Source organism: Dipodomys merriami, unplaced genomic scaffold (genome assembly GCF_024711535.1).
Source record: "Dipodomys merriami isolate MVZ:Mamm:240054 unplaced genomic scaffold, mDipMer1.0.p SCAF_49, whole genome shotgun sequence".
NCBI classification, from domain to species: Eukaryota; Metazoa; Chordata; class Mammalia; order Rodentia; family Heteromyidae; genus Dipodomys; species Dipodomys merriami.
In genome coordinates this window covers 3,861,730-3,875,964 of record NW_027206057.1, presented here as the reverse complement: position 1 = coordinate 3,875,964, position 14,235 = coordinate 3,861,730, and positions in this window count along the sequence as shown.

Below are 14,235 nucleotides of genomic sequence, written 5' to 3'. Positions count from 1 at the left end.
TCTGTGTTCAAAATGGTGCATAATCACTGGTAGGTATATTATGTTTATCAATCTACCTTACCATAGTACTACAATGGTCCAGTAGCTATTGATGCCTAGACTGGATGGCTTAAACAAAACTCATTGCTCCCAGTTCTTGAGGATGGAAAGGCCAAGGTCGGGAGGCAAATGGTTCCCTATCTGGTGAGAATGTTTCTCCTAGTTACAGACAGCTACCTCCTTGCTATGTCCTCACGTAACAAAAGAATTCTCATCCTCTTTATATGAGGAATTTAATCCTATCATAAGGATTTATCTAAAATTAATTATCTCCCAATACCCTCAACTACAAAAATCAAACTTTGGGTGTTCATTTTGAATTGCATGATTTTTAGAAGGACACAGACAGAAAGTGGAGGAAACTACTGACACCTTACCATCAACTTGGCAGTCAGCCCATACTGTTCTAGTGGATATTTACTTCCAATGACTGGAGTTAAAAATTGCAATTAAATAACTTGTTAAAACAATAAATGCTAATTATGTTAAATTATGGCTAGTGGCTATCCGTCTTTAAAGCATATAAAAATGTCAGGGGTTTCTTATGGAAAAACAGAGATAAAGTTGCAACATGAACTGGCCATATTTTTATGTTTATACACATATTTATTGAAAGTTTATATAATTATTGAAACTAGGCACAAAAGATATAATTTTGAAATATTTATATTTTGTCAGTACTTAATTAAATGAAAATAGTCTGGATAAATTTATTTCTATTAGCTGTAAGTTTGTCTTCTGAAACATCAGATTTTGATTTTTACACTTTCTACCTATTTTATTCCGTGTTGATTGAACAAAATTTAGTGTTTTGTTTCAGTTTATTTTCAATTTTTCTTATGAATCTCTTTCTATAACTTCTCTTTATCTATATAGGTACTACTACTTATATATATGCATTTACATGTTATGTATATGTAGTCATGCATATATGGACTATTATTTGGATTTGTATGTATTACATAGTATCCACATTACTCACACAACTCTCTTTCTATAATTGTGGCATGATATTGAGATGAGTCTTTTAGAGATTCTAAATTTTGTCCTATATTACTGAAGAATAGTTTTAAATTTCATTTTAATATACAATTAAAGTGGGTGAAATAAAAATCCCAACTTAGTCTTTATCATAGCCTGTAGAAACAGAAATTCTATTTTGGATGTTTTCATTTCAGTAGTGACATTTGGCTTCTCCATTGCACATGTACAGTCTTGATCAGCATGAACTTTGAATGTAGCTACCCCCCAAACTGAAGTTTTCATTGACTTTGTAATTTCTACTTTTACTATCTAGTTCATGTGATTTTTTTCTGAGCTCTGATTAAAAAAAATCAATTCAGTTCTTCAATTTAATAAAACTTCAGATTCTTGTCTGTAAAAATTCATGTCATATATGAAAATTAACTTCATTCCTCTATTTTGGTGTGTGGACTACTGTTCAATTTCTGGCTGTGATAAATTACTGTCCAGTGACTTTCAGTAATTGGTTATTTATTGGTTTGTTTTAGTAGTTGTTAATTTTCAGATGTGAAGCCTCCTATATACAGCATGATTTTATTTGACAGAATCTACTGAGAAATTATTGAAAATGCAATCTTCTAACTGTAGCTATTTGGGGATATAAAATTACAAGTATGCCTGAAGATAGTATGTTCGATTAAAGATATATTAGAAAAGAATACTTAGTAGAGTATTGACAAAATTCAAAAACATGTTATTTAATTTTGAATTTTTTTGTACAGAAGAATCAGTTCTGCATGACAAAAATTGAATTGAATTATAGGTCTTGTTTTAGGAAAAGATACCTACTATATATGAAACCCATGCTAGAACTCGACTAATACAGCTTGAAATCAAATGCATAGATTTATATAAAGATAGCATTACCTTTCTGATCATAATTTTTAGAAAATATTGTTTGTAATTATTATATAATTTCATATAATTAATACTAAGACATAAAAGGAAAACATTTTCAAAACCTCCTGATTCAATATAATATGTCTAGAACACATTCCCATGTTTCATAGAAAAACATGAGAAATGTCTTCAAACACACATGCAATTTGAAGTAATTAATACAGGAGAGAAAATGAGTGGAGATTTTTTAGCTTTGAACAAAGTATGTCTTATTTTACTGATATTTTATTTTTATACTAGTTCTTAAAACATTTTTAAGATCACTCACACTGTACAAATGCTTTAAAGTATTGGGATTATTATCTAAACAATTAAAGTAATTACTTTCTTAACTAATATTTCCCAAAACCTTATACCTTATTTCTTTTTCTTTTTTCTTTTTCTTTTTTTTTTTTTTTTTGTCTGTCATGGGACCTGAACTCTGGGCCTGGGTGCTGTCCCTCAGCTCTTCAGCTCGAGGCTAATGCTTGACCTCTTCAACCACAGTTGCACTTCCGGTTTTTTCTGCTTATGTGGTGCTGAGGAATCGAACCCAGGGCCACATGAATATGAGTAAGTATACTTCCACTCAACCACATTCCAAGCCCCAACCTTATTGGTTTTTGCAAAAATAATCTGCAATGACTATTGAGTTTGATGTGATTTACATAATGTGTGCAGGTTTTATGTGTTCAAATTCCTGTTTACAAATCTTAATAACAAACCACCCATAATTAGGATATGCTGTAATCCTTTTAAGCAAAATTTAAGCAAGTGACAATAATATGCATTAATTAATTAATTTTTGAAGAAAAGAAACTGATTGTGAAGCAATAGATTGATGCTGAATATATTTTGTTTGATCCTGCCCAAACCAATTCATGGTATTTCAATGATTCTAAATGTTCAACACAAGTATCATTTGCATTAATCCTGGTTAAAAAAAAAAAAGAAAAGAAAAATGAAAACTATAGCAGGGATTTTTCTATAGGATCTCCTATATTTCATTATTAATATTACTTAGAATTGTTACCTTTCTCACTTTAGGTCTCTACCAACTTATTCATAGGGTCACCTTTATCTTATAAACAAGGAAATTTGGGTTATCTGGCCTAATGTGACTTTCTCTTGAGTCTTATTTCATGGTCTAGGACACATATCTATGGCCTCTTCAACCTGTATCCTGTAAGGTTTAAAAAGGAAGGCAGGCATTTATAAGATTATTTCTTTGTTGCTTTGTATGTCCTTCCCCCACAGTATAACCCCTGCTTTCACTGTATTTGAAGTCGGTATAATTTGTGGAGGGGAAGGGGAAAAACAAGTCGTTTAAATAAGGATACAGGTGGACCCGTTGCAACAATGAGAAGTACAAGTTGTCATGTTGAAAATGAACTTTACAACTTTGGTGGAGGGGGTGGGGAGGATTGGGTGGGGGGGGGGAGGCTGGGAAGGGATGGGAAGGGTAAACAAAGGAGGAGGCTACAATGCTTGATAAGAAATGTACTCACTATCTTGCCCATGTAATTGTAACTCCTCTGTCCTCTGTACAGTATTTTCACAATTATATATATATATTATATATATATATATTATATATAATAAAAGAAAAAGGAAGGCAGGCAACCTAGAGGGTGAGAGGCATCCAGGAGACAATCAGCAGTGACAAGGAACCTTGATTTGGCTGACAACAGACAAGGAAATTGGAAACAGACGGGACCCCCCCAGTGATAAGAAAACCAGTCATTGTTAAAACCAGGTTGTCCAGAGCAAGTTTGACATTTAGCTTCTTTAACTATGCTTGCTTCTTGAAACATTTCCTGCAATTCTAGGGAAATGTATCACATCTGTAAATTTCTGAGATGCAAATCTAGCAAACCGGAAAATATCGCAAAGGTTTTGCATATACCCTATGCACAACTTTCTTGCACCTGCCCTCTGTAAAACAAGTGTTTTCTAAGAAACTTGTTCCGTACCTGCAGTGTCCTCCAGCTAAATTTGCTTACATACGTTCTGTAAGACCTGCAGTTGAGGCTCAGACTTCGGAGCAAAAACTCCTTTGGGCCTGCAGGTGTGAAAAACCCTGCTTCACTCCTATCTTTCTATTTCCCTTGGTCTCTACACGGTTTGTTCACTTTCCCATAACAGAAGAGCAGGGACTGTAAATTATAAGTGCAAGGAATTGAATTCTTCCAACAACAGAATTGCACTAGAGACCAGACTTTTCTTCAGAGCCCCTACCCCCACAAAACTAGATGTGTTCAAATGTTTGTTTTGTGAGATTTTTGAGCCCAGACTACTAAAAGCTTAACTGAACGTATTGAAAATACTTAAATCACAAGAGTATGAAAAATTAAGACTAGAAGTAAGTCAAAGTAAATTCACATATCCCAAATTTATTTACAGTATATCAGAAGAGTTCTACATCATTAGTCACCAGGGAAAGGTACAACAAAGACATTTAATAGCCACTGAATACAAATAATAATAAAAAAATAAAAAATACTGACTATAAAGTTGTCAGTGGTTTATTTTGATATTTTATTTGATTGGATTTAATGCAAAATGGAAAAGAAGATACTTTATTAAAATACAGTAAAGAAATGTCTCATAATTTTTATTAACATTTTAATTATTATACTTTATTTTCTTTCTGGCAAGAAAGATTTACTAGAGAGTTTCAGTGTTATCTAGTAAATTATATGACAGATTTTAATTCTTTGACTAACATCTTATGCTCATTATCTTTCCCTGCAACAGTACTGTAGGAATAAATCATGGAGATAATTTTGAGAAATGCTTACACATATTTAGAAAGTTGTTACTGCTTTTATTCTCCATTCATATGCTGGACATTACCTTTTCCATGCCAGATAATAATATGTGCTAAATTGTCCAAACCCCATATATTACATTGTAACATTGATAGGAAAAGGTGGTAAAGCTAAATTTATAGTAAATAAATCCATAAACAATTATAGTAATCTTGAATATCTCACTTTGTATTTTTTCTCAGAAGTGAACAATCAATTTTCACAATGAGACAGGCATCTAGTACCTAATAAATCTCTAACTAATTATAAGTATTTTATTTCTTTGATTTATATGATATATTTTCTTTAGCAGACTAATTTATTGTATACTGAATTTTTCTTGTTTCTTTATCTAATAAGTATATTCTTAAAATGTTACATTTCAAAGCTATTTGTTAATGTATAACTAAGGTAGACTAAGTGTTATGTCAATCTTATAAATAGAAGTACAAAATAGCATATGTGTAGCTCTTTAATTTCAGATAAAAATCAAAGAAAGAAGAAATTTATTTATGAGTGCTTGGATAAAGAAGTTTGTACAGGGTAATGATCAGAGGAATACTATGGGGCAGGTAGGTAAGGATGGGCAAAGATTCTTAACTTTTCTAAGTAAAATCTTGAAACAGAAAAGACAACTGAAGAGTATATTCAAACAAGATCACTAGATGTTTAATATGTTTGTTGCTGAAGGAATTTCAAAACCAAGAATCATTATGAAATAAGAGTACTTGAGTTTTCCATAAAGAAGAGAACTTATATTTCACTAAAATATGATATAGATTTTTAAAAATCAGCAGAATATGCATGCTCTCTGTTCATTGCATTCCTTGGAACTGCAACATGCAGAGACAGTAAACCAAGATCAATTCCTAAGCAGAGGTTAAGCAAACTGAACCCTTAACAAGGAAATTGTTCTGAAATATATAAGCACAATTTAAAAAATACCAAAAAACTAATAAATCATAAAGGCATAGGTTAGACAGTCAACATTTCCATAATTAATACTAATTACAGTGGGAAATCACACAAATTGACAAGAAAATATCTGAAGAATTATGTCAGAAAAGTCTTCAAAGTTTATTAAGCCATGGGAATTCTGAAGATTATAAATAAAAAAACTAAACTAAACGCCACCAGAAAATATACGCAAATGAAAACACATGTTTTAATTCAGTAAAAACACAGCTCAAAATACCTTACTCATGACAAGTATAAAATTGCCATTTGTACATACAACTAAGTGAATAAAATGTAAAATTGAAGAGAAAAGACACAAGCAAATTGTTGTGAATTTTCTACATAGCAAATGTGATGAAAACATGAGGTAATAAACAAACTTGATTTGTAATCAAAACATACTATCAAAACCTATGAAAGTCAGGCTTAATAAACATGTCAATTAAAGAAAATGATATATAGGTTAAATTGACATTCAGAACATTTCTCAAACAAGTCCCTGAATAAAAGGGCTGGTATAATGTAATATTCATATGTAAAAGTAAGTTCACTATTTTCCTTTGCAAACCTATGACAAGGTGACAGTTCTTCATTATATTTAAAATCCATTAAAACTTTTACTTATTTCACTTTGTAATCTTATGCTCCTGAGTTACTGGTTTTGCCTATCACTCCATATGAAGGCTGTATAATAATTGATCTCCAGATTCTCAATTTGGTGAAGCTCAGAAATATATTCCAGTTACTACTCGGAGTGCCACAGTTATGGAGATGGTAGATGTTAATGGAAACCCAGAACTTAATTGTTGCTCAATGCTGGACTAATTTTCTTTGTCAACTGTTTTGACTTTTAACAATACAGTATGGACTTTCATGGTGACAGGTAGATGACTCCAAATTGAAATGTAAGGCAATACTTATTACAATAAAAGAGAGAAGAGAACGCCTCAAAAATTTTCTGGGTCACATGCCTGACAAGGTTTGAAATTCTGATATTAGTATATATAAAATATTAGTGAAATATTTGAATTTAATTTGGCTATTCTTTTCTTTTCATTCTGATTTATACATAGATATTGATTTTTAAACTTGGTTGTGGGTTCTGTTTTTTTCCTTATGTAAAAAATTATTCCATATTCATATACATAGAGTGTTTAGATTGTCTACTCAGACTCTAATTCATTTGTAAAGGATTTTAAATTCCTAAAAAACTCAAACTCCCGGGTTGGTTCTTGGTCCAAGTACAAAACTCGTAACACAAGACCACCAAAAATTCAAAATCAATATTATTATACATTTATCCATTGAAACTGCTTTATCTCAAAACTCTTTACCAAATATTTACAGATAAGAGATGATTATGCAACTTTTTGTAATGAAGAGACACTATATTCAATATGCTTATAAGCCTCTGGGAAATTACTACAGTATTATTCTTTTCAAGATGAATAAGGTGAATCAAAACATAACAAAATCTTAAGTTGTTCATATGAATTTCCTCATTGTAAGTTAATAAATAAGTGAAATTATTAAACAAATAACTACTTTGTCTTTATATTTCACTTTCATAAACACATGTACACATTTTGCTTGGATTTATAAAAATTATACCTAAAACATTACTTTTTGTATTTTGTTCTGTATAATAAAAAAAACCCAATAGTTCAGAAGAGTAAATAGACTTTACTTTTGAAAATAACCATGGATAGCTAGGTGCCCATAGCTGTCAACTGTTATATTAGCTACTCAGGAGGCTGAGAATTGAGGATCTCAGTTAGAAGGCAGCTTAGGCTGGGAAGTTTGTGAGACTTTTATTTCCATTTACTTACCAAAAAGATCCAGAAGTGGAGCTGTGGCTCAAGTAACAGAGCACAATATCCTTGAGCAACCAAAACTCAGAGATAGCATCCAGACTTTAAAGAAAGAGAGAGAAAGAGAAAAAGAAAAAAAGAGAAAAAGAAAGAGAGAGAAACAGAAAGAGAAAATGAGAGAAAGAAAAAGAAAGAAAGAAACAAAGAGAAAAAGAAAGAAAGAGACAGAGAAAAAGAGAGAAAGATAGAGAAAGAATGAAAAAAAGAAAGAAAGAAAAAAGAAAGAAAGGAAGGAAGAAAAGAAGAAAGAAAGAGAAAGAAGGAAGGAAGGAGGAAGAAGGAAGAAAGGAAGGAAGGAAAGACAGAAGGAAAGGAAAGAAAAGAAAGGAGGGAAGGTAAATAAACAACAGAGGAAAGAGTAAAATATAATTTTTCATGAAGGAAGAGAAAGAAAGGAAAGAAAGGAAGAAAGGTAATTATACAAAAGAGGAAAGAGTAAATTATAATTTTCACAAATTTTACTATATTTTCTTGTGATATTTTGAATTATGGTACATATTTTTATGTGTATATAAATTCAGTACATGTGTGAGCATAATTCAGTTGAAAAAATTCTACATCTTAACTATAGCACATTATGTACCTAGAAGTCAGAAATTAAGATTTTATTTCATAGTGTTTTTGTGTTTTTGTACTAATCCAAATCATTAGTTCTAATTACCAGAAATAAAAAGATAATAGAACATGATTTATTAATTCCATCTACATTTTTCTTCCATAACATTTTTGTGGAAACTTTATTGGCCTCCAGATATCAGAACAATAATGGAGCATGCTGAACAACTTCTTGAAGAATTCCTACCTAGTATAAACATTTATAATGGATTTTGCATGATAAAGAACCCAATTTTTTTGCAGTTCTTAGTACAGAGAAATATTGGTGTGGTACATTAGAATAGGATTCATTTTTTCCCTGATTATTACAGCATTTATTCTAATAATTGTCAGACATCTTGAAACAAGTGAAAGTTTACCCTGGAGAATGCAGAGGATTAGCTGCTTCTGGATATATTTTAATTTTAAATTCATTTTCAAGTAGACTTGAACATTGGTTATAAAATAAGTGAAAAAGTAGACTAATACATATGCTTTGGGAATGTCTTAGCTGTTTTCACTTTTTGTTTGGAGTGTAAAGAAAAGGCTAACACAATATGACAGCTTTTATAATATTGAAATATATTTATATCCCCAGGAAATAAAGTGAGAAATGTCCTCACAGAACGCAGTACACATTTAAAATTGAGGGACTTCTGTGTATTTATTTGTTCTTAATTGGGATATTGACTATCTTGAGGGAAACTGTGACAACAAATTATGAGGTAAAGTATTTCTAATTGAGAAATTGTACAGACATGAGCCGATTAAGGAAAAAAGAAAGGGGAATGGCTTTGTTCAGTCACTCGGGAAAACATCGATTTTTAAATACTGGGTTTCTGATGCACTTAGTGATAATTGAAGTATTTAAAAAGTCAAAGTCTATTTATTTTGACCAGGCTCCAAATAAGTGTCAAGATGATAAATAATATGAAATTAAAATGCTATATCTGATTCTTAAGAATACTTCTAACTCAATTCTCCTTCAGTTTTAGGCTACCAATTATGTTTTACTTCATGTTATAAATCTTAATGTTGATTTTACATTGATTTTTCTTATGATTTGAAAAAGCTTTTTAAGAACTCAAAGTGAAAAACTTAATGACTGAGAGTATGTTTCTCACTTCAACTAATTTTTAGAGTGTAATTAGCAATTGTAAGCCAGAGGGAAAATTAAATTAAATTACTTGCAAGTAACTAAAGGTATTGCTTAACATTTATACTACCAAAAATTGTAGTATTTTAAAATATTTGATATTTACTAAATGTTCGTTGTTGGTTAACAGAGTAAAGTTTAGATATAAGTATATGTGACATTTTAATGTAATGTTCAAAATGTTAACTAGGATACACATGAACCAGATTAGAGAATATCAGCCTATGCTTTAGATTATTATTTTTAAGTCAAACTCAAATATTCATTATCTATTTTCAAAATTGAAAATTATATATTGTGCCATTATAGAAATTATTGTAAAACTTTTATATCGTTTCCATATTTTGTATGCTATGTCCTAAAGAAACATTAGCTATTTTTCCTACAGATTCTAAATTCCAACTGCAGAGGATCCTTATTTTTTTTTTTTACTTTCTTGAATGATGACAGGTTTCTTTAGAAATTGAGTATTTGAATAGTAAGAACTTTAGACTACCATTTTCACTTCCTGCCAATATCACCTATTTAGCAAATCCTAAAAGGTAGGAGTTTTAGCAGACACAATGAAAACAGAATCATCTTATTTTATGACCAATAGAAAGGAATGTCTTCAAGATTTTAAATGATATGCTCCAAGGGTAGGTTTTACTTAATCATTACATCATAGCTTAAATAGCACCCTTGTGTTTTACACTATATTTTAACATATATCTTTAATTCTTTTCAGACTAAACTAAATATTTTAATAGTTCTCTAAAAATGATATTATTTTTCTAAGTCCTACAAACCATATATAGTTTTAGTTTAAAAATCATTTTTTTCTCAAATGTGAAGAGAATTCAACTTTCATTTGCTGCATTACAATGACAAGGTCCATCTAATTTTAAAGTTTTTGAAAGAAATTTTGTGTGGTTTTTGTTTGGGGAATTGTATCTATTTTCTTTAGTCTTTTGCTTTTAAAATTAAAATTTCATAAATATAAATAAAATATTTTTGTGTGTATATATGTACTATTACTGAGATATAAATTCAGGGCCAAAATGCTGTCTCTTAGCTCTCTCTACCTTCTTCTGGGTCTTTTCTAATTAATTGGATATAATTGTCTCACAATCTTTCCTGCTCTGGCTAGCTTCAAACCACAAATCTCAGATCTCATTCTCCTGAGTGCCTATGATTAGCAGGACAATTTGTTAATGATAAACTCGTGCTAACAAATCACATGTAAGCACTCTTCTCCATTTATGCAGATAACTTCTCTAGTTGCTGATACTATGGTCATGGAATTAGTGTTAATTGCTGTATTTGATTTCAAATTCCTGTATCAGTTTTAAATTATGTTGTTTCTGATATTCTGGTTATATTGCTATATTCTGGATATTACAAGATTGTACATTTAATTCACTGCTGTGGTTATTTTGATTTCATGGATGTAATATGCTTTCATTATAATGTAAATTTTAAAAATCTGACCCTTCTAAAATTGCTTTGTAATCTTAATAAATGTTTTGTGGAATTTTTCTGTGCTAAATTTGATAATTTTCAGGGATATGTTATTTTCATTTAAAACATTGCAATAGTTGTATTTTGTACCCTGAAATGTGTATTTGAGACTAAAAGTTTTCTCTCAGTGATTGTGTTCAAATTAAAGTTATTTTTAACCACAAATAATATCTTATTTATTTTAAAATTGTTACTATACATGAGGTATAATCTCAAGATACTTCTAAGAATGACTGTTAGTTTTTTTAAATTAATTTGGTAACAAAGATATATTCAGGCATTCTCACAGAGAAAATACTTGAGAGTACTTTAAAAAAGACCAAACAAAGGTAGTGGTCACAGTGGGTGGAGGGGGCCGCAGATGCCTGTGATATTTGAGGAATTCATTTGTATTCTGCAGTGGTCAGCATGTGTATGTAACTACAGTAATATTTCAAGGGTTAGTGGAAATTAGAAAGAAACAAAAAGCAATAATGGAAAATTTATAGTAAAATGAAGAGGAAAAATAAGGCCCTTGAGAAAGAGAAGAAAAGCAATATACATTTTAGGATAGATTTGGGAGGCAGATGGGAAAGAAACTGAAGATGGAAAAACTATTACTGCCACAGTAGAGTCAGTAGAAGAAGAAAATAGGATCATGAACAGAGTTTGAAAACTATCTTGAGAATGGTGGCATATAACACCATCTCTACTAAGTAAAATTGGAAACTAAGAAATCTATAGTTTATTAAATTTTTCTGTTTGAGCTTTAAAACTCAAACTTTCTTAAGTATAAAACCCTTTACTTTTCTAGTTAGAACACCCAGCTCCTACATACACATATACACACTCAGCTGGATAAGGTCCTTTATTTTGATGAGGTCAGATTAAGAGACTAACACCTACATTTCACTTGAAATTTATCAACACAAACAATGACTAAGTTGTTTAGAACTAAAGAAATGCTTATGTTGAGACAGAGCTACAAGAATTATAAGCAAATCATATGTTCAGGAAGGTTAGATAAATTCAGTAAATAATTTATAATTTTTAAATCAAACCAAGTTAACTTTGTAATGTAAATGTGCAGGAATAACATGATACAAAGGATTGCTTGATCAGTCCAAATATAATGATTTTTAGTTTTATATCATGTGTCTTTTACGGTGTACAATAATTCTTTGGAACCTAATCTAGATTACTTTCCATAACATATGAATCAAATATAAATTATGGGATTAGGTATTATCAAATATATATTCTGATGTATAGAAAAAGCAAAAACTCAGTCAAACTAAAATTATATTTCTTAAATTTAAAACACCTTGTAAATTTTCTAGAATTTATGTATATTTATTTAAACATATACCCTGGAGTGAAAACAATTAAATAAATGCCTTCATCCATAACTAAAAGAATCAGGTAAAATTTATTTAGTTTCACTTTTACAAATATCAATATTTTATAGTCAGAAGAGATGCATAAATATTTTACATGAAACTACATTTCAATAGATTATATGTAACATATAAAATTGATTTTACTTAATTTGTAATAAAAGATAGCAATGATATTGACAAGTAACAACTATTTTACTTCAAGTTACTATAATTTACTGATAGAAATGTTTTGTAAAATTGTTTCTCTAAAATATTCTGTATCCAACTTTACTAGCAAGTAGAAAGTTATGTACCAAATATGTTATTTTGTTTTTGAATAGTTTACTTTCCTTATAAATATATGTAAGGTAACTGTATTTAGATCTCAACCTTTAAATAAGGTTACTGGCAAAAGATCAGAAAATGGTAAAAGATATGAAACCAATTGAGATGTCCCTCAATAGATGAATGGATCAAGAAAATGTGGTATATATACACAATGGAATTCTATGTTTCCCATTAATAAGAATAACATTGTTCCATTGGTAAGGAAATGGACTTGGAAAAAAATCATATTAAGTGAAGTAAGCTAGAAACATAAATCCCATGGTTTCCCTCATTTTTAATAATTAGTATATGCCTAGGATAGTCCTAGAAGATGAGTAGAGTAACTCAATAGCTATCTACATATGAGCATATAAGAGGATTCTAAGCAAAATGAACTGTAAGACATGGAAACAAGGGTTTTTCTTTATTGCTGTTGTTTTTAATGTATTATGTGATTTCTTTTTTCTTTTGTGTTTTTTTCCTATGTGTTATCCCTAGTTGTCACTGTGCTTGATTTTGGTACCCTGGGTATTATGTATACATTTCTCTGAATTAGGAAAGGGAAGAATAACAACAAAATGGTGAAACAAAGGACAAAGGGCAAACCAATGCAACAGTAATACTCACAAGGCAATATGTTGGAAATGAATTGTTCAACTGGAGAGGGGGGAGAGAAAGTAGTAGAGAAATGAGAGAGAGGGTAACAAGTTTGACAAGTAATGTACTCACTACCTGACGTATGTACCTGAAACTCCTCTGTACATCACCTTGATAATAAAATTAAATTTTAAATAAAATAAAATGGCAAACTAAAACACAGCATGAAAGAGCAACATATACAGAGGAGAATTCAAGAATAAGATAATAAAATATAAGATTAAAACTAAAATAAAAACAGATATTGACAGTGTCTCATGACTGAAATCCTAGATATTCAGGAAGCTGAGATGGGAAGACTTCAGTTTGAAGCCAGTCTGGGTAACAAAGTTTATGAGATTCTTATCTCCAGTTAACCACAAAGAAACCAGAAATGGAAATATGGTTCAAATGGTAGAGTACCAGCCACACACTTCTTAGGACAAAGGAATAAAGTTATATTTTATAAACCTAGTACAAAGATAATAATGACATGAAATTACACCACAGAAATAATTTCTTCCCAATAATGTTGTAGCAATATTTTTACCCAACCAATTCTGCCAAGATAGTTGGACAAAGAGGCAAAGATAATCTTAATACTAGCCACATAGATAAAATCATGATTTTCCACCATTTTTTAGCTCACTATGGAAGTGCAGAGAACTTAGTAAGGACTATAAAGGATAACACACTGGCACTCAAAGTGATTTTAACTTTACTTCTTGATGTTTGAGGTAAGCAGGAATGAATATCCATCACTAAAGAGAGGGATATACAAGTAGGCGTGTACATTTCTGAAAAAAAAAGATGTTTGGCATCAGTTAGAAACAATAAAGTGGACACACAGAATAATCTTCTAAGTGCAATATTGAAAGAGTAAAGAAGTGAGATTTAATAAAAGATAATATTTTTTAGAAATATGTATCCATGTATTTAAGTAGTGTGGGATAATTTTGCATTGAGGAAATGCCTAAAGAATCACAAAGAACACTTCCAAGTGTCTGGCATTTCCAGAGATAATTTGATCACAAAGCATCTCAACTAATGATTGGATTAATCCCATGATGGATTCTAAATGTGAT